General features: G+C 46.6%; 1 protein-coding gene across 11 annotated transcripts in view; it reads left to right on the forward strand.

Moving 5' to 3' along the window:
• The first annotated feature begins 2,406 nt into the window (after positions 1 to 2,406).
• The window catches only part of LOC124010182 (receptor-type tyrosine-protein phosphatase S-like), a 162,925-nt gene continuing 145,314 nt past the window's right edge, over positions 2,407 to 20,017 (forward strand). For 9 of the 11 annotated variants that reach the window (XM_046322580.1, XM_046322574.1, XM_046322579.1 and 6 more), the window contains exons 1-2: positions 2,407 to 2,738; positions 15,439 to 15,517. The gene's annotated coding sequence lies outside the window, so the exon portion shown is untranslated. Of the gene's footprint in view, positions 2,739 to 4,611; positions 4,824 to 6,371; positions 6,543 to 15,438; positions 15,518 to 20,017 lie in introns of all 11 variants that reach the window. The other 2 variants (XM_046322575.1, XM_046322576.1) reach the window with 2 other exon arrangements.

The following is a 20,017-nucleotide window of genomic DNA, read 5'->3' on the forward strand; positions in this document are numbered from 1 at the left end:
GTCCCCGGCGTCGACGTTGTCCCCAGTGTCCCCGGCGTTGACGTTGTCCCCACTGTCCCCGGCGTCAACGTTGTCCCCACTGTCCCCGGCGTCGACGTTGTCCCCACTGTCCCCGGCGTCGACGTCCCCAGTGTCCCCGGCGTCGACGTTGTCCCCAGTGTCCCCGGCGTCGACGTTGTCCCCAGTGTCCCCGGCGTTGACGTTGTCCCCAGTGTCCCCGGCATCGATGTTGTCCCCAGTGTCCCCGCCCTCTGTTGTCGATAAAACACTCACCGTTGGTAGAGGAGCCAGAGTTAGCGCTTAGAAACTTGCCTGGATAAATAAAGATGAATAAGTACATACATATAAAGAACTGGACTGGTGAAAGCACATTAGGCCTAGATGAAGGAGATGGAGAGGAGACAAGGGGTGCGTGTGTGTGTGAGAGTGAGTGTGAGAGGGAGACTACAGTTCCAGCACGCCATCAAGGTTGATTCTGTGTCAGGGCAGGTTTGAATATGTACATGTGCACCGCATCTCACATCGTGAACTGAAATCTTAGGAGTCAGTTCTGCTGATATGGCAGTTTGTGGGCATGTGAACAGTAAACGCTTGCCTCCGTCAAGTGAGCTTCATATCAACGTCCACCTGGTTCTCTGCATCTCCTCTGGCACAGTATCAGGAGCAGTATACTATATATACAAAAGTATCTGGACACCCCTTCAAATTAGTGGAATTAGCTATTTCAGCCACACCTGTTGCTGACAGGTATGTAAAATCAAGCACACATCCATGCCATCTCCATAGACAAACACTGGCAGGAGAATGACCTTACTGAAGAGCTCAGTGACATTCAACGTGGCACCGTCATAGGATGCCACCTTTCCAACAAGTCAGCTTGTAAAATGTCTGCCCTGGTCAATTGTAAGTGCTGTTATTATGAAGTGGAAACATCTAGGAGCAACAACGGCTCAGCCGCGAAGCCACACAAGCTCACAGAATGGGACGGCAGAATGTTGAAGCGTGTAGAGCATAAAAATCGCCAGTCCTCGGTTACAACACTCTCTTCCAAGTTCCAAACTGCCTCTGGACGCAACACAACTGTTACTCTGGAGCTTCATGAAATGGGTTTCCATTGCCGAGCAGCCACACACAAGCCTTAGATCACCGTGCGCAATGCCAAGAGTCGGCTGGAGTGGTGTAAAGCTCAAACGCTTTTGGACTCTGGAACGGTGGAAATGCGTTCTTTGGAGTAATGAATCACACTTCACCATCTAGCAGTCTGACGGACTAATCTGGGTTTGGCGCCTGCCAGCAATCTTTGCCTGTCCCAATGCATTGTGCCAACTGTAAAGTTTGGTGGAGGAGGAATAATGGTCTGGGGCTGTTTTTCATGGTTCGGCTAGGCCTCTTAGTTCCAGTGAAGGGAAATCTTAATGCTAGAGCATACAATGACATTATAGATGAATCTATGCTTCCAACATTGTAGCAACAATTTGGGGAAGGCCCTTTCCCACTTAGCATGACAATGCCCCCGTGCACAAAGCGAGGTCCATACAGAAATGGTTTGCCGAGATCAGTTGACTGGCCTGCACAAAGCCCCGACCTCAACCCCATCGAACACCTTTGAGATGAATTGGAACACCGACTGCGAGCCAGACCTAATCGCCCAACATCATTGCCCGATCTCACTAATGCTCTTGTGGCTGAATGGAAGCAAGTCCCTGCAGCAATGTTCCAACATCTAGTGGAAAGCCTTCCCAGAAGAGTGGAGACTGTTATAGCAGCAAACAGGGGACCAACTCCATATTAATGCCCATGATTTTGGAATGAGATGTTCGATGAACAAGTGTCCACATACCTTTGGTCAAGTAGTGTAACTCTTCTCTGTATTCCAGGTTGGGGGAAGGTCCTTGACATTTGAAATGTGTATTTTGATGTGATGTGTGATAGCCTGTGTTCATAGGTTTGAGTGTGATATGTTTCATTCTGGAAATCCAATTCCATCAAAACAAATCTGCATCGTTCATAGTTCAACAGGATCTACTTTAGCAAACAACGACCCTGGGGATGATGTGCAGTGGGGAGGCTATTTAAATGTACGCTACTCATATGTCACCCTAATGATTTTGATAAGTTGTGAATAAGGAGGCTGATAATAAGTTCTGAATATCTCCCTTGTTCTTATCCATATCTAGTCCATGACACGTAGAGCCCATTTTGACATAAGTGCTACAGTAGACATGATACCCCAGTAACAGCAGCCGTCTTTTTAGTACCAGATAGTACTGAGATGACAGAAAAGGTTCGGAAGACTGGGGAGAGGGATGCGGTTGCTATTGGAGATCTTGACCGCATGACGTCATGGGAGGGCGTCATGGGAGGGACCTAATCGTGTGTGAGAGAGCGAGCGCGAGAGAGGGGGAAGAGGGAAAGGATAGATATACAGAGGGAGGGATAAAATGTATTGATGAGTAAGACGGGGAGTATCGTTGACATCAACCAGCAGTGTTTAAAGCTACCCGACCGGAGATGGTCCCCCGACACACGAGCGCAGAGTAACGGTCCTGTAGGGCTTCTGAGGAGGCGAGAGGAAAGCTTGCGTTCCCTGACGAAAAGTAAAACCTTTCTGAGGAGCTCAGCTGTCAAATGGGATTCTTATTTCTGTCCGGGGTTCAAGGGAAACTGCCAGCTAAAAGTCCATCCACATGAATTTATCAGACCAAAAAGAAGACGGAACACTCACTTTCCCTATTAAGGTAAATATAAATATATATTTTTAAATTAGGTTGTTTTGCAATATGCACGAGTAATTAATACATTTTATTTATTTATTATTGAGCACCGCGCCCTAATCGTTAATTCACACCTCGACCGGTGTGGCTCGGTAGGCTGTTTGGCTGTGCCTTATGTGCTCGGCTGCTGTTCTATATTAGACATAAGTTATGGGTACATTTTGATATCTCTTTCGAACACCCTTGTTTGGTGGTGTTTTTGGCTACTTGTGACTTTGAATGCAACTGGGTGAGCTTGGGTTTTCTGATTGAGAATAATATAATATGCCGGTTGTCTTCTGCGGTACCCAGCCTTCTTGCCACCCAGTTTCTCGCCTCATCACAGAGTCTTCATGAGCGACCCCTCTCTAGTTGACAAGTAGCGACATGTCGCCCCTTCGTTCCTCTTTAGTTTGTTGCGTCGGTCATCATGGAAGAGTGACCAATTTGATGTATTCTTTATTTTATTGTTATTAACAAATTTGAGCCTATATTATAGGAACGGGTTTTTCTCCACTGTGGGCTATAGGCCTTTATCGAGCGTTGACCATCCAATTGCCATAAATCGGGCGATGTCATGACACCAGGTGGCGAGGCGGATGGACCGTTTAGAGATTACTCTACAGACCATTGAGTCGCTTCGTCTATTAGGAACCTGCTTCCCCATTTGGAATTGTTGCAAAAAACATTAAATATTCATTATGTTTGACCCATTTGTTAATATTATGTGTTGACGCGTTTAAAACCCTATAAAACCAAATTAAATGCGAGCCCACTTTCAGGAACCATCTAGGCTACATACATGTTTTGCTGGTTTCGATTTACCTTGACACATTTTCTCAGGGTTTGTTTGCTTAGACAAAACCAAGCACAGGTTTAATACATTCGTCAACCACAATGCTTTTCTTGTTGTTTTAAGTAATTATTTCACCATACAGACAGGCCTTTTGGCAGCAGTTTGAATAGATCAGATCCGAGCTGAGGCCTGATAGTTTTGTTTGTGTATTTCTCTGAACACAGATGCTCTCTCCATCCCCTGGGAGGCATCATGTGTAGGCTGGTGTTCATTCCAAACAATTGCCACATCCCTAATTGCTTCAAATCACACCCATGCACCCATTCATATTTAATGAGTTTATCAGTTCCTTTAAAACGGATAGATATTTACTAAACATGTATACCTGGCTAATGAGACCATTATGACCAGCTAGAGTAGGGCCTGCTTTGCAATCCATTCTCTCTTCCCCCAAAGATAGATTAAGACAATTCTCAGCCACATGAAGTTAACCCACTGGGCACAGACGTCAATTCACAACATTTATTCCACGTGGTTCAACATAATTTAATTGAAATGATTTGGAAACAACCATGATTCAACCAACGCGTATCCCGTGGGAAACTACTCAGACAGATACAGGGTCGACTGGTGAAACCAGTGTTTCTGTGTAGGCCTGGGTCTTGGACTGGGTCTGAACAACTTGGGTCTGGTTCACAGTAGACCTCAGACAGTATAACATATTCACCAATCCTGTGCAAGAAACACACTATACCAAGCAGGCAGAATTGGATTTGAATAAAAAAGAAAAAATATATATAAAAATATATTTTCAATTTTAGTTTTCTCTCAATCAGTTGTCTTCGCAACAGGCTTCAATCTTTTGTTCATTTCTACATCAGCTGCTCCTTCAGATTAGCATCAAAAGCATGCCAACGTTGACGTGACGAGTGAGCCCTGTGGGAAAGATTTGATTTCAGACCTTGCTGCTGTGTTTTCCCAGATGCTGGCAGGCAGTATTGATTCAAACACAACAGAACAAACGGTTCTATTTATGTTCTTCCTGTCCATGTTGTCTTTCAGTCCCGTGGGCTGTTGCTGGTCAGTAAGAGTCCTTTTAGCCAATGCCCTGGTTATCTGCAACCCTGGGGCTTGAGCATCTCAGCGGCACCAATGTGAGGGGACGTGAGTCAAGAGACTATAATAGAAGGATACTTGTCTGTTGTGCAGCTTATCTAGAGAATCATCCAGAGGACTCTCCTTGCAGCTTTCAAGATTGAGCGATCCTGCCCCTGGTAAGCGTACCACATTGACCACTGTCATGTGAGTTTGTAGATTTGTTTCCAGGTTTGTTTCCAACGACCGTCTGATATCCCTAGAGTAAAGAGCGGAAGAGCTAGTAATTTGCATACTCAGAACATCTGTACCAGTGGAGGCTGCTGAGAGGAGGACGGCTCATAGTAATGTCTGGAACAGAGTAATGGAATGGCATCAAACGCATAGAAATCCATACCACGAGCCTGTCCTCCCCAATTAAAGTACCACCAACCTCCTGTGATCTGTACTTCCATCCCAAACGTGGATGTAGCATTTACTGGCATATCTTTTTCCACATCTCCACAGGACCGGCCTGGTAGATGAGAGGAGAATCACAGTACCAGTCAAAAGTTTGGACACACCTACTGATTTAAAGGTTTTTCTTTATTTTTACTATTTTCTACATTGTAGATTAATAGTGAAGACATCACAACTGTGAAATAACACATGGAATCATGTTTTAACCCAAAAAGTGTTAAACAAATCAAAATATATTTTATGTTCTTCAAAGTATGGAAATGCATTCCAGGTGACTACCTCATGAAGCAGGTTGAGAGAATGCCAAGAGTGTGCAAAGCTGTCATCAAAGCAAAGGGTGGCTACTTTGAAGAATCTACAAATATAAAATATATTTGGATTTGTTTAACACTTTTTGGGTTACTACATGATTCCATGTATTATTTCATAGTTTTGATGTATTCACTATTATTCTACAATGTAGAAAATAGTAAAAATAAAGACAAACCCTTGTCCAAACTTTAGTCTGGTACTGTATATATATATATAATAATACTAATAATAATAATAATAATATAGAGTTAAAAAATGTGATATGGGTTGTGGTTTGACTGATGCCTTTCTCTAGATGAATCAGAGATTGTGATGTGTCAGCACAAATGAAAAATTCACACTTCTTCGCTCTACTTCTCCTCTACCTCTCTCCTATTTCTTTCTCTCTTCTGTCTACCTTTCTGTCTGCTTTCTACCTACCTGTTTTTCTCCTATTTCTTTCACTCCTCTACCTCTCTCCTATTTCTATCTCTCCTGTCTACCTTTCTGTCTGCTTTCTATCTCTTTTTCTCCTATTTCTTTCACTCTACCTCTCTCTCCTATTTCTCTCTCTCCTGTCTACCTTTCTGTCTGCTTTCTACCTATTTTTTCCCCTGTCTCCTCTCCTTTCTGTGCTCTCCTGTTCTTTTCCTCTCTCCTCTCCTCTTCCTCTGTCCCATCTCTCCCTCTCCTCTTCCTCTGTCCCATCTCTCCCTCTCCTCTTCCTCTGTCCCATCTCTCCCTCTCCTCTTCCTCTGTCCCATCTCTCCCTCTCCTCTTCCTCTGTCCCATCTCTCCCTCTCCTCTCCATTCTACTGTCTCTCCATCTCCCCCGTCTCCCCATCTCCTCTCCAATACATTTAGTCCATTAGGCTGCATTATGTCTTTTTTGTGCATTATTCTCTTCCTGCTCTCAGATCTTTGTTCTAGCTCTGTAGATGACAAGGCAAAGTAGATGTTAATGTGTTGATTTGCAGCCCAATAGGAAACCCTCTGAAGTTGAAGTAGGAAAGAGTCTGGCTGAGCTGCTGTTGCTGTTATGTCCCCGAGTGACAGCAGCTATAAACGATGGGGGAGATTGAGTGACAAGATGGCTGACATGATAGAAACTGGCAAACTGGCTCATCAGACCTGGAATGAAGGCTGAGGTAGGCAAGTTGTGGAATGGTCTGGAATGTTTAGTTGTAGAATGTGTGTTTAGTTTTGGGCAAAGAAGGTTTTGGACAAGAGCATAATCTTCCTTGGGTTTGGGCTATAGAACAAGGTTATTTTCGTTATACAAAGAAAATAAAATTGTCTTTGTGATTGAGAATTCCTTTTTGGCTCGAGTAAGGCTAGTAAAGTCATTCATGTCTCCTGGATGGCTGGCGAGAAAGGGAAAATGAATCAGTGTATCCAGACATTAATGACTTTTGTTGAAATCTGTCCGTGTTAATGCTTTGACCTCAACTGTATCACTATCAGCTATGGGCTATGGCTACTGCTGTCTGCCTGTACGTTATTATTTCATATCCCTGTTGGGCTGGGCAGTGAACCGTACACAGACCTTTCAGGGAGCAGGTGCTCAAAATGTAAACTTGACGTCATCACGATGACTTGGGTGTAGTGGGTTCAGAACAACAACAAAAACACTTAAACCACGAGTCAAAGGGCAGTGAGTGGGGGGCAGGTGCTCGGCACAGGTACACCCTATCTGTACACTTGCCTGCTGGGCAGATTTCAATTATGACTCTATTTGCATAGCATCACCTCTCACGACTCCAGAAGGTCAGAGGGATAGAGACCATTTGGGGACTGCAGGAGTGGCGGGGCAGTGTGATGTGTCTGAGAGACCATTTGGGGACTGCAGGAGTGGCAGGGCAGTGTGATGTGTCTGAGAGACCATTTGGGGACTGCAGGAGTGGCGGGGCAGTGTGATGTGTCTGAGAGACCATTTGGGGACTGCAGGATTTGGGGTGGCGGGGCAGTGTGATGTGTCTGAGAGACCATTTGGGGACTGCAGGAGTGGCGGGGCAGTGTGATGTGTCTGAGAGACCATTTGGGGACTGCAGGAGTGGCGGGGCAGTGTGATGTGTCTGAGAGACCATTTGGGGACTGCAGGAGTGGCGGGGCAGTGTGATGTGTCTGAGAGACCATTTGGGGACTGCAGGAGTGGCGGGGCAGTGTGATGTGTCTGAGAGACCATTTGGGGACTGCAGGAGTGGCGGGGCAGTGTGATGTGTCTGAGAGACCATTTGGGGACTGCAGGAGTGGCGGGGCAGTGTGATGTGTCTGAGAGACCATTTGGGGACTGTTGTATCACAACAGTGTGATAACATCCCATTATTCAGTCTGGTGGTAGGTTAGTTGGTACGCATCCGGCTGGATGAGACGTCTGGCTATTGTGAAGATGGGGGGGGGGGGGGGGGAATTTGTCAGTCTGTTATCTTTGGCAACTCTTTAACTTGACACAGACACACACTTGCCCACAAGCCCGCACGGACACAAACACACGTGCAAATGGCCGCCAGGACAAACACACACCAACTCACCAACTCACACACAGCACAGACGCGCACAAACACAAACTTGCACAGCCACAAGGGCACACACAAACACAAACTTGCACAGCCACAAGGGCACACACAAACACAAACTTGCACAGCCACAAGGGCACACACAAACACAAACTTGCACAGCCACAAGGGCACACACAAACACAAACTTGCACAGCCACAAGGGCACACACAAACACAAACACTTTCTCCATATCCTTCTTAGTGACAGGCATGACAGCACCATGGAGGACAATCTCTGTTTTTCTACTCCATTACTTTGGCTTTCAATTCCATTCACATCTTTGTCCCTCAAGGCGAAACTCATTTGGCGTCACAAATCTCATCTCCATCAGGAGCCAATGCAATGAATGGCTTGTTACCAGTAGAATTGTTCAAGATGGCTACACTGGAAGACAGTCCCATGCATTTATTCTCTGTGTGGAGTTGGAATTAGAATGAATCTTGATAATGTTAGAATATTAGATAGATTATTTCGTAGAATATTCGTCATTGTATTATTGTAATAGGTTTGTCATATCTGTTGGCAGACATGAAAAAGTTTAGCAGCACATACATTTCTTGCCCTCCTCTACTGAGGATTAAAGGTTGCTGTTTTATTGGGGGGGGGGGGGGGGTTCTCCAGAGAGAAAAACAATGTTAGCCTGGGTGCCAGTCTGTTTCTGCTTTAGCAATGATAGCAACATCATTTGCAAAAGCACTAACAGGTCTGGGACCAGGCTACATTGGCATCAGTGTGGTTCTTTATTTTTGCGAGGCCATGTAGCCAGCCAGAGGTAATTAGATCACAGAGGAGAGGAGAGGACAGGGGTCATGTGACCAGGCCTAGCCTAGTGTCACCATGCCAGTGTTTGTACTCAGGAGTGAGAGAACTGGATACAAATACAAACGTTATCCCGAGGAATGATTACACAGAAAGGCGATGACTAAGGTTTTACAATTAGAAGAATCTAAATTTAGCCTGCAGGATCCCAAACCAGAGGCCAAAAAAACTAATGAATGAATTAGGCTGCTGCCAACACATTGCATATAAAATATGTATTGATGATATGCTTACTGACAGCTTACATACAGTACATTGAGAATACGTATTCCAGGCATCACTTTATCAATAGATAGATGGATTATTATTATTGTTTCAAGCACATCACAGGACATACCGTCAGCTGAACGAACGGTATGTCAGTTCCTGTCTGATGAATGAGTTTTCCTCTTCCTGAAGAGCTAGAGATGTCTTACTAATGACATGAAAGTAAATGATGATGACGACGACGAAGGTTGTCTCTGTTGTCAGGGAACTTCTATCTCTCTTTCTTCTCCTCCTCCAGAAGCTGCTTCACTAATTGGCTGCTGTTGCTCCCGTCAGGCAGCAGCGTCTCAGGTTTCACTATGAGGCTTGCTTGATTGGCTTTTAATCGTTCATTTGCTCAGGGATGAGAGGAGGGCTGAGAGAGAGGAGAGGAGGGCTGAGAAAGAGGAGAGGAGGGCTGAGAGAGAGGAGAGGAGGGCTGAGAGAGGAGGGCTGAGAGAGAGGAGAGGAGGGCTGAGAGAGAGGAGAGGAGGGCTGAGAGAGAGGAGAATGTATGACCATATTAGGGACACATATTTCCCTTAGATTACAGACCCACAAAGAATTTAAAAAACAACCCAGTTTTGATAAACTTCCATATCTACTGGTTGAAATACCACAGTGTGCATCACAGCAGCAAGATTTGTGACCACAAGAAAAGGGCAACCAGTGAGGAACAAACAGCATTGTAAATACGGCCCATGTTTATTTATTTTCCCTTTTGTATTTTAACTATTTGCGCATCATTACAACACTGTATATAGACATAATATTGATTTATGTACATTGATGTAGATAGAACATACAGGTTGTACTGTAGCTACTGCATCCAGTTTGGATGGAGGTTTCTGGCAGTAGGTTTTATTGTCACATAAACCAGATAAGTGCAGTTAAATGTGTTATTTTACAAGGTGAGTATTACAGCCCCCCTGGAGCAAATTAGGGTTAAGTGCCTTGCTCAAGGGCACATCAACACATTTCCCCCCTTGTCGGCTAGGGTGTTCAAACCAGCAACATTTCAGCTACTGGCCCAAGGCTCTAACCATTAGGTTATCTGCCGCCCACACAGGTGTACATGTACCTGCCGCCCACACAGGTGTACATGTACCTGCCGCCCACACAGGTGTACATGTACCTGCCGCCCGTACAGGTGTACATGTACCTGCCGTCCCGTACAGGTGTACATGTACCTGCCTCCCGTACAGGTGTACATGTACCTGCCGCCCGTACAGGTGTACATGTACCTGCCGCCCGTACAGGTGTACATGTACCTGCCGCCCGTACAGGTGTACATGTACCTGCCTCCCGTACAGGTGTACATGTACCTGCCTCCCGTACAGGTACATGTACATGTACCTGCCTCCCGTACAGGTGTACATGTACCTGCATGTACCTGCCGCCCGTACAGGTGTACATGTACCTGCCATGTACCTGCCGCCCGTACAGGTGTACATGTACATGTACCTGCCTCCCGTACAGGTGTACATGTACCTGCCGCCCGTACAGGTGTACATGTACCTGCCGCCCGTACAGGTGTACATGTACCTGCCGCCCGTACAGGTGTACATGTACCTGCCTCCCGTACAGGTGTACATGTACCTGCCTCCCACACAGGTGTACATGTACCTGCCTCCCGTACAGGTGTACATGTACCTGCCGCCCACACAGGTGTACATGTACCTGCCGCCCAGGTGTACATGGTGTACAGGTGTACATGTACCTGCCGCCCGTACAGGTGTACATGTACCTGCCTCCCGTACAGGTGTACATGTACCTGCAAATCAAATTTTATTTGTCACCCACACATGTACCTGCCGCCCGTACAGGTGCCTACACATGGTGTACATGTACCTGCCCCGTACAGGTGTACATGTACCTGCCGCCCACACAGGTGTACATGTACCTGCCTCCCGTACAGGTGTACATGTACCTGCCTCCAGGTGTACATGTACCTGCCGCCCACCTGCCGCCCGTACAGGTGTACATGTACCTGCCGCCCAGGTGTACACACCTGGTGTACATGTACCTGCCTCCCCAGGTGTACAGGTGTACATGTACCTGCCTCCCGTACAGGTGTACATGTACCTGCCTCCCGTACAGGTGTACATGTACCTGCCTCCCGTACAGGTGTACATGTACCTGCCTCCCGTACAGGTGTACATGTACCTGCCGCCCGTACAGGTGTACATGTACCTGCCGCCCACAGGTGTACCTGCCTCCCGTACAGGTGTACATGTACCTGCCGCCCGTACAGGTGTACATGTACCTGCCTCCCGTACAGGTGTACATGTACCTGCCGCCCGTACAGGTGTACATGTACCTGCCTCCCGTACAGGTGTACATGTACCTGCCTCCCGTACAGGTGTACATGTACCTGCCTCCCGTACAGGTGTACATGTACCTGCCTCCCGTACAGGTGTACATGTACCTGCCTCCCGTACAGGTGTACATGTACCTGCCTCCCGTACAGGTGTACATGTACCTGCCGTCCATGGATAAAGGTTTGTGGCAGGCTCATATATGCTAATTGAGCAGTGAGTTGACAAGGTCTAGGCCATCAGGCTGCTTAATGAACCAATGAACAGACAGACAGAGAGACAGACCAAGGGCCTGTTTTAATGATAGAGACAGCAGGGATGTGGATGTTGACAGTTCCTCTGGTTATTGGTGGGGGACATTTGCCTGTTTCTCTCTGTTGAAGCTGTTTATCCCAGAGCAAGTGATGTTTTGTCTTAGGAATTAGCATCATCTCTCTCTGTCAGTGAGCATGTCTTTTAGTGTGGGTGTGTGTGTTTGCAGTGTGTGAGTGAATGTGATAATGACTCGTCATTTACAGCTTGTTATGATCAGAGACTCTTTACAAGTATTAAGATGTCAGCTATATGAAAGGGAGCATGTTGAGTACAGCAATGATTCCCTGTCCTGTTTGTTGTGTGGCCCACCTAAGGCTAATGGGAGTCAAGCCCGCCGCAGTGTTTTGAAAAAAAGAAAGACAAAAGTATTTGTTTTATTATAATTTTTTTGACCAAGGACCGACTAAATCCCGTCTTGAGCCTTGCCCTCAAAAGCACCAGCTGCTTACCTTGGGATCATTTTGAGTACAATATCTTGTCCCAGTCATAATGGCATCTCTCCTCCTAACAGCATCTCCCCTCTTCACTTTAACTACAACAGACAAAAGGGATGCACAACCTAGGTTACCATGGCAACCAAGGTCACAGGGTCACCCTCATATCCTGGACAAATCCGTTTGATTTGAAAGTCCTATTTATCCAATCTGCATTATGCTACAGTCTACCATAAGGCCGCCAATTCAATTGAACAGCCACACTGTGGTTTTAACTGTTCTGCATAGGCCATGTCGCCTGTAAGTAAATGCTTCCCTTCGTTCTTAACCAATTTTGTAATCTGGCCTATATGTACTTTAATACCATTTGGTGCTATGCTTCCTGCGTTTTAAAAGCCAGTCCATCTGTTGGCTCCATCTGAGGGCTGTACAGTGAGTGAGCAGATGCCTGTAGTTCCTCTGTGTCTGTCCTTGAAACCCCTTTTAGCTGAGTAGGCTTACTGTACGGGACAGTACACCAGCGCTTTGGAGATATTAATGTGACCACAATGCTGCACTTCACCACCAATGTGAATCAGGTTGGTTAAACCCTTTGGTGCAGTCAGCGTGGGATGTTTAGGTCGGATAAGGACAAGGTCCTCTGTAGCTCAGTTGGTAGCGCATGGCGCTTGCAATGCCAGGATAGTGGGTTTGATTCCTGGGACCACCCATATGTTAAATGTGTGCATGACTGTACGTTTCTTTGCTAATGGGCATGAAACATGCTTTCACAGATCAATGAGAGGACTGGTGCAGGTGCTAGGAGTACTGTATATCTTGAGAATGCAGACAAGAAAGTAGAGTTTTTGTCCAGATAGCTACAGCCACTGCTGAGCTCAAACTCAGGCAGAGAGGTCTTTAGGCTCCTGCTATGGGGACTTAAGTGGTCGAGAGGAAATCGAATACTGAGATTAGTTGACGGAAAACAAAGCGTATGCCATACACGGCTACACACACACACACACACACACACACACACACACACACACACACACACACACACACACACACACACACACACACACACACACACACACACACACACACACACACACACACACACACACACACACACACACACACACACACACACACACACACACACACACACACACACACACACACACACACACACACACACACACACACAGGAAGCTTAACACAGTCTTTCTAAGCCCTTCAGTGCCCATTCCTCCTCTCCAAACCCCAGAGAGGAACGATCACTAAATGCAGCATCAACCACAAGCCAAGCGTAAGCTCACTACGGTTCGAAGGGAATATATTTTCTAAAATAAATTCGTTCTCGGAAGTGTGATTTAAGGATCACTCATCCTGGTTTGCAGCTTAACATGAGTAAATGGGGTAATCTCTTGATGGCTTCTGGTTTAGGAATGTTTGAGCTTGATAACGTTCCTTATTCCCAAATATTCCTTCCTGTAGGAACTGGTATTCATTCTGTTTGATACAGTTCTGTACTTGTATGTAGGGCTAGTAAGTTATTGCTAGTGGGAATAGCTAATACTGGGAATTTGTAAATACTGCTATATAACTCAGAAACATTAATATTGCAGTTTTGTTAAGGAACCCTTGTCTGTAACTTTATTGGTATGCAGCGGAGTGAACAGTGCTCCTGCTAGGAGACTGACGGCTAGGAGACTGACAGCTAGGAGACTGACGGCTAGGAGACTGACGGCTAGGAGCCTGACGGCTAGGAGACTGACGGCTAGGAGACTGACGGCTAGGAGACTGACGGCTAAGAGACTAGCAGACTGACGGCTAGCAGACTGACGGCTAGGAGACTGACGGCTAGCAGACTGACGGCTAGCAGACTGACGGCTAGCAGAGGCTAGCAGACTGGCTAGCAGACTGATGGCTAGGAGACTGACGGCTAGGAGACTGACGGCTAGCAGACTGACGGCTAGGAGACTGACGGTTCGGTTGTGTAGTCTTGTCAGGAAGGGCTTGGATGGCTTGTAAAGTGGGAATCACAGGAACACACAGACAGCAGCTCCCCTGCACAAAATGTAACCGAGGCCGACGCAGCATCCGCCTGCGGTAAGATGTGCCTCATCCTTGGCTGCTTCTCTCTCTCTCTGTGTGTGTGTGTGTGTAAGAGAGAGAGAGAGTGAGTGAGTGTCGGTCGAACCCCACGATGCTTTGCCATCTGGTGTGTGTGTGTGTGTGTGTGTGTGTGTGTGTGTGTGTGTGTGTGTGTGTGTGTGTGTGTGTGTGTGTGTGTGTGTGTGTGTGTGTGTGTGTGTGTGTGTGTGTGTGTGTGTGTGTGTGTGTGTGTGTGTGTGTGTGTGTGAATGGCTGTCTCTTTGCCAACAGGGTCTAGATGCTCCAGAAGCCTCTCCCTGGCCTTACTGCAGCTCCGTCTCTATACCACACCACAGGAGCTCTCTAGCCCAAAAACACACATTTTCTGGGCTGAAAGTCATTGGAACTATACATGCATTTTTATATGACTAGTGACACTCCTCATCACTCTGTTCCCCTGTATTGGTCAGAAGACACTCCTCAGTCTGTTCACCTGTATTGGTCAGAAGACACTCCTCATCAGTCTGTTCACCTGTACTGGTCAGAAGACACTCCTCATCAGTCTGTTCACCTGTACTGGTCAGAAGACACTCCTCATCAGTCTGTTCACCTGTACTGGTCAGAAGACACTCCTCATCAGTCTGTTCACCTGTATTGGTCAGACAACACTCCTCATCAGTCTGTTCACCTGTACTGGTCAGAAGACACTCCTCATCAGTCTGTTCACCTGTATTGGTCAGACAACACTCCTCATCAGTCTGTTCACCTGTACTGGTCAGAAGACACTCCTCATCAGTCTGTTCCCCTGTATTGTTCTGAAGACACTCCGCCTGGTTGCTCTCCTGTAGGTACTAACTGCTGTAGCTAGCTATCTCCCAGCTACTGCATGGCTGTAACCCTACCCAAAGAAACAGATCCTGCCTGTGATATCACGTCTCACTGGCTGCTTTGTTGTCATGGAGACAGGGCCCGTAGAGACTGCCTCAGCCCGACTGTGGTGCAAGGCATGCTGGGTAAGAGGAAGGGGTGGGGTACAGTGGAGGGTGAGGTGATAAAAACAGTGGAACAGGAAAGTGATGCTTAGGATCATAATAGAGACATTACTATGAATGACCCTTAATTTGCTGTTAGATTCCTTATGAGGTATCTCACAAACTGAAAATAAGTTACCCTTGAACAGTGTGGGGCTCACGGCAAGGCTGTGTGTGTCGTTATGAGGTCACACACACCCTCAGGTATTGTTAACACATCTCCACCTTCCTGTGTTGTTGCAGGTCCACTGGATGGTCACACGGAGAATTCACACAGAGCAGGCCATGATGCCTCAGCCAGGGCTGTAGGAAACACCCAGGGGTAAGGACACACACATGGCCCTGATGCATGGTACTGCTGATGTAGTATGTGCTGTGTGTAGGTACAGTACAGTAACATCTCCATACTTGGCTGGAGAATAAGTTAAAGGGATACTGATGAGGCCCTTTATCCACTTCCCCAGAATCAGATGAACTTGTGGATAACATTTGTATGTCTCTGTGTCCAGTATTGAGAAAGTTAGCATTGGCTTGTGAAACTACCTCTAACTAGTGTTAGACTTCCAGTCACTGTACTATGGGCATCTGCTAGCATGAGCAGAAAGCATGAAAGCATCTGCTAGCATGAGCAGAAACCCATAGACTTCCAGTCATTGCACTAATGTTAGTTAGCAACTGCGCTAGCACAACTTAGCAACTTCCTTCAAACTACACGCAGGGACATACAAATGGTATCCACAAGTTTATCTGACTCTGGGGAAGTGGAAAATTGCATCATTGCCAAAATCCTTTAAAGGAACGTGTGCCAGGGTTGAGCATGAAAGCACAGAGGCAAATATGCCATTCTGACTGCCAGCCAACAGGGTCAATGCAGTGGAAGTAGAGATGGGTTTTAGAGGATTAACACGTGTTAGGGACATATCTTGGCAAGGCCTGCAGTACAGTAGCTAGGACTGTTTCTCCATTCACAGATAGACTTACTGTAAGCCCCTTTGTTTAACTGTGTTAGTGGACCACAGTCTGGCAGCTGTTGCAGCTGGGGAACGGGTCGTGGTGAGAGAGAAGGATCAAGGATTTAGATAGCAGGTTAAATACAAGAGAGAGGAAGAGAGGGGGAAGGAGACACGGGGGAGGTAAACAGAGAGAGAGGGAAAGACAGGGGACAGGGAAGGATCACAGGTTTAGATAGCAGGTTAAATTCAAGATGGAGAGACAGGGGACAGGGAAGGATTATAGGTTTAGATAGCAGGTTAAATACAAGATGGAGAGACAGGGGACAGGGAAGGATCATAGTTTTAGATAGCAGGTTAACTACAAGATGGAGAGACAGGGGACAGGGAAGGATCATAGGTTTAGATAGCAGGTTAACTACAAGATGGAGAGACAGGGGACAGGGAAGGATCATAGGTTTAGATAGCAGGTTAAATACAAGATGGAGAGACAGGGGACAGGGAAGGATCACAGGTTTAGATAGCAGGTTAAATACAAGATGGAGAGACAGGGGACAGGGAAGGATCATAGGTTTAGATAGCAGGTTAACTACAAGATGGAGAGACAGGGGACAGGAAAGGATCATAGGTTTAGATAGCAGGTTAAATACAAGATGGAGAGACAGGGGACAGGGAAGGATCATAGGTTTAGATAGCAGGTTAACTACAAGATGGAGAGACAGGGGACAGGGAAGGATCGCAGGTTTAGATAGCAGGTTAAATACAAGATGGAGAGACAGGGGACAGGGAAGGATCGCAGGTTTAGATAGCAGGTTAACTACAAGATGGAGAGACATGGGACAGGGAAGGATCATAGGTTTAGATAGCAGGTTAACTACAAGATGGAGAGACAGGGGACAGGGAAGGATCACAGGTTTAGATAGCAGGTTAACTACAAGATGGAGAGACAGGGGACAGGGAAGGATCGCAGGTTTAGATAGCAGGTTAAATACAAGATGGAGAGACAGGGGACAGGGAAGGATCGCAGGTTAATTACAAGATGGAGAGACAGGGGACAGGGAAGGATCACAGGTTTAGATAGCAGGTTAACTACAAGATGGAGAGACATGGGACAGGGAAGGATCATAGGTTTAGATAGCAGGTTAACTACAAGATGGAGAGACAGGGGACAGGGAAGGATCACAGGTTTAGATAGCAGGTTAACTACAAGATGGAGAGACAGGGGACAGGGAAGGATCGCAGGTTTAGATAGCAGGTTAAATACAAGATGGAGAGACAGGGGACAGGGAAGGATCGCAGGTTAATTACAAGATGGAGAGACAGGGGACAGGGAAGGATCGCAGGTTAATTACAAGATGGAGAGACAGGGGACAGGGAAGGATCGCAGGTTAATTACAAGATGGAGAGACAGGGGACAGGGAAGGATCACAGGTTTAGATAGCAGGTTAAATACAAGATGGAGAGACAGGGGACAGGGAAGGATCGCAGGTTTAGATAGCAGGTTAACTACAAGCTGGAGAGACATGGGACAGGGAAGGATCACAGGTTTAGATAGCAGGTTAACTACAAGATGGAGAGACATGGGACAGGGAAGGATCATAGGTTTAGATAGCAGGTTAACTACAAGATGGAGAGACAGGGGACAGGGAAGGATCACAGGTTTAGATAGCAGGTTAACTACAAGATGGAGAGACAGGGGACAGGGAAGGATCGCAGGTTTAGATAGCAGGTTAAATACAAGATGGAGAGACAGGGGACAGGGAAGGATCGCAGGTTAATTACAAGATGGAGAGACAGGGGACAGGGAAGGATCGCAGGTTTAGATAGCAGGTTAAATACAAGATGGAGAGACAGGGGACAGGGAAGGATCACAGGTTTAGATAGCAGGTTAACTACAAGATGGAGAGACAGGGGACAGGGAAGGATCACAGGTTTAGATAGCAGGTTAATTACAAGATGGAGAGACAGGGGACAGGGAAGGATCGCAGGTTTAGATAGCAGGTTAACTACAAGCTGGAGAGACATGGGACAGGGAAGGATCACAGGTTTAGATAGCAGGTTAACTACAAGATGGAGAGACATGGGACAGGGAAGGATCACAGGTTTAGATAGCAGGTTAACTACAAGATGGAGAGACAGGGGACAGGGAAGGATCACAGGTTTAGATAGCAGGTTAATTACAAGATGGAGAGACATGGGACAGGGAAGGATCGCAGGTTTAGATAGCAGGTTAAATACAAGATGGAGAGACAGGGGACAGGGAAGGATCGCAGGTTAATTACAAGATGGAGAGACAGGGGACAGGGAAGGATCGCAGGTTTAGATAGCAGGTTAAATACAAGATGGAGAGACAGGGGACAGGGAAGGATCACAGGTTTAGATAGCAGGTTAACTACAAGATGGAGAGACATGGGACAGGGAAGGATCATAGGTTTAGATAGCAGGTTAACTACAGGATGGAGAGACAGGGGACAGGGAAGGATCATAGGTTTAGATAGCAGGTTAAATACAAGATGGAGAGACAGGGGACAGGGAAGGATCGCAGGTTTAGATAGCAGGTTAACTACAAGATGGAGAGACAGGGGACAGGGAAGGATCGCAGGTTTAGATAGCAGGTTAAATACAAGATGGAGAGACAGGGGACAGGGAAGGATCGCAGGTTAATTACAAGATGGAGAGACAGGGGACAGGGAAGGATCGCAGGTTTAGATAGCAGGTTAAATACAAGATGGAGAGACAGGGGACAGGGAAGGATCACAGGTTTAGATAGCAGGTTAATTACAAGATAGAGAGACAGGGGACAGGGAAGGATCATAGGTTTAGATAGCAGGTTAACTACAAGATGGAGAGACAGGGGACAGGGAAGGATCATAGGTTTAGATACTAGGTTAAATACAAGATGGAGAGACAGGGGACAGGGAAGGATCGCAGGTTTAGATAGCAGGTTAACTACAAGATGTAGAGACATGGGACAGGGAAGGATCATAGGTTTAGATAGCAGGTTAACTACAAGATGGAGAGACAGGGGACAGGGAAGGATCACAGGTTTAGATAGCAGGTTAACTACAAGATGGAGAGACAGGGGACAGGGAAGGATCACAGGTTTAGATAGCAGGTTAACTACAAGATGGAGAGACAGGGGACAGGGAAGGATCGCAGGTTTAGATAGCAGGTTAAATACAAGATGGAGAGAGAGGGGACAGGGAAGGATCACAGGTTAACTACAAGATGGAGAGACAGGGGATAGGGAAGGATCATCGGTTTAGATAGCAGGTTAACTACAAGATGGAGAGACAGGGGACAGGGAAGGATCGCAGTTTTAGATAGCAGGTTAATTACAAGATGGAGAGACAGGGGACAGGGAATGATCATAGGTTTAGATAGCAGGTTAACTACAAGATGGAGAGACAGGGGACAGGGAATGATCATAGGTTTAGATAGCAGGTTAACTACAAGATGGAGAGACAGGGGACAGGGAAGGATCACAGGTTTAGATAGCAGGTTAACTACAAGATGGAGAGACAGGGGACAGGGAACGATCATAGGTTTAGATAGCAGGTTAAATACAAGATGGAGAGACAGGGGACAGGGAAGGATCACAGGTTTAGATAGCAGGTTAAATACAAGATGGAGAGACAGGGGACAGGGAAGGATCATAGGTTTAGATAGCAGGTTAACTACAAGATGGAGAGACAGGGGACAGGAAAGGATCATAGGTTTAGATAGCAGGTTAACTACAAGATGGAGAGACAGGGGACAGGGAAGGATCGCAGGTTTAGATAGCAGGTTAAATACAAGATGGAGAGACAGGGGACAGGGAAGGATCGCAGGTTAATTACAAGATGGAGAGACAGGGGACAGGGAAGGATCGC

The sequence above is a fragment of the Oncorhynchus gorbuscha genome, linkage group LG22 (assembly GCF_021184085.1).
Source record: "Oncorhynchus gorbuscha isolate QuinsamMale2020 ecotype Even-year linkage group LG22, OgorEven_v1.0, whole genome shotgun sequence".
NCBI classification, from domain to species: domain Eukaryota; kingdom Metazoa; phylum Chordata; class Actinopteri; order Salmoniformes; family Salmonidae; genus Oncorhynchus; species Oncorhynchus gorbuscha.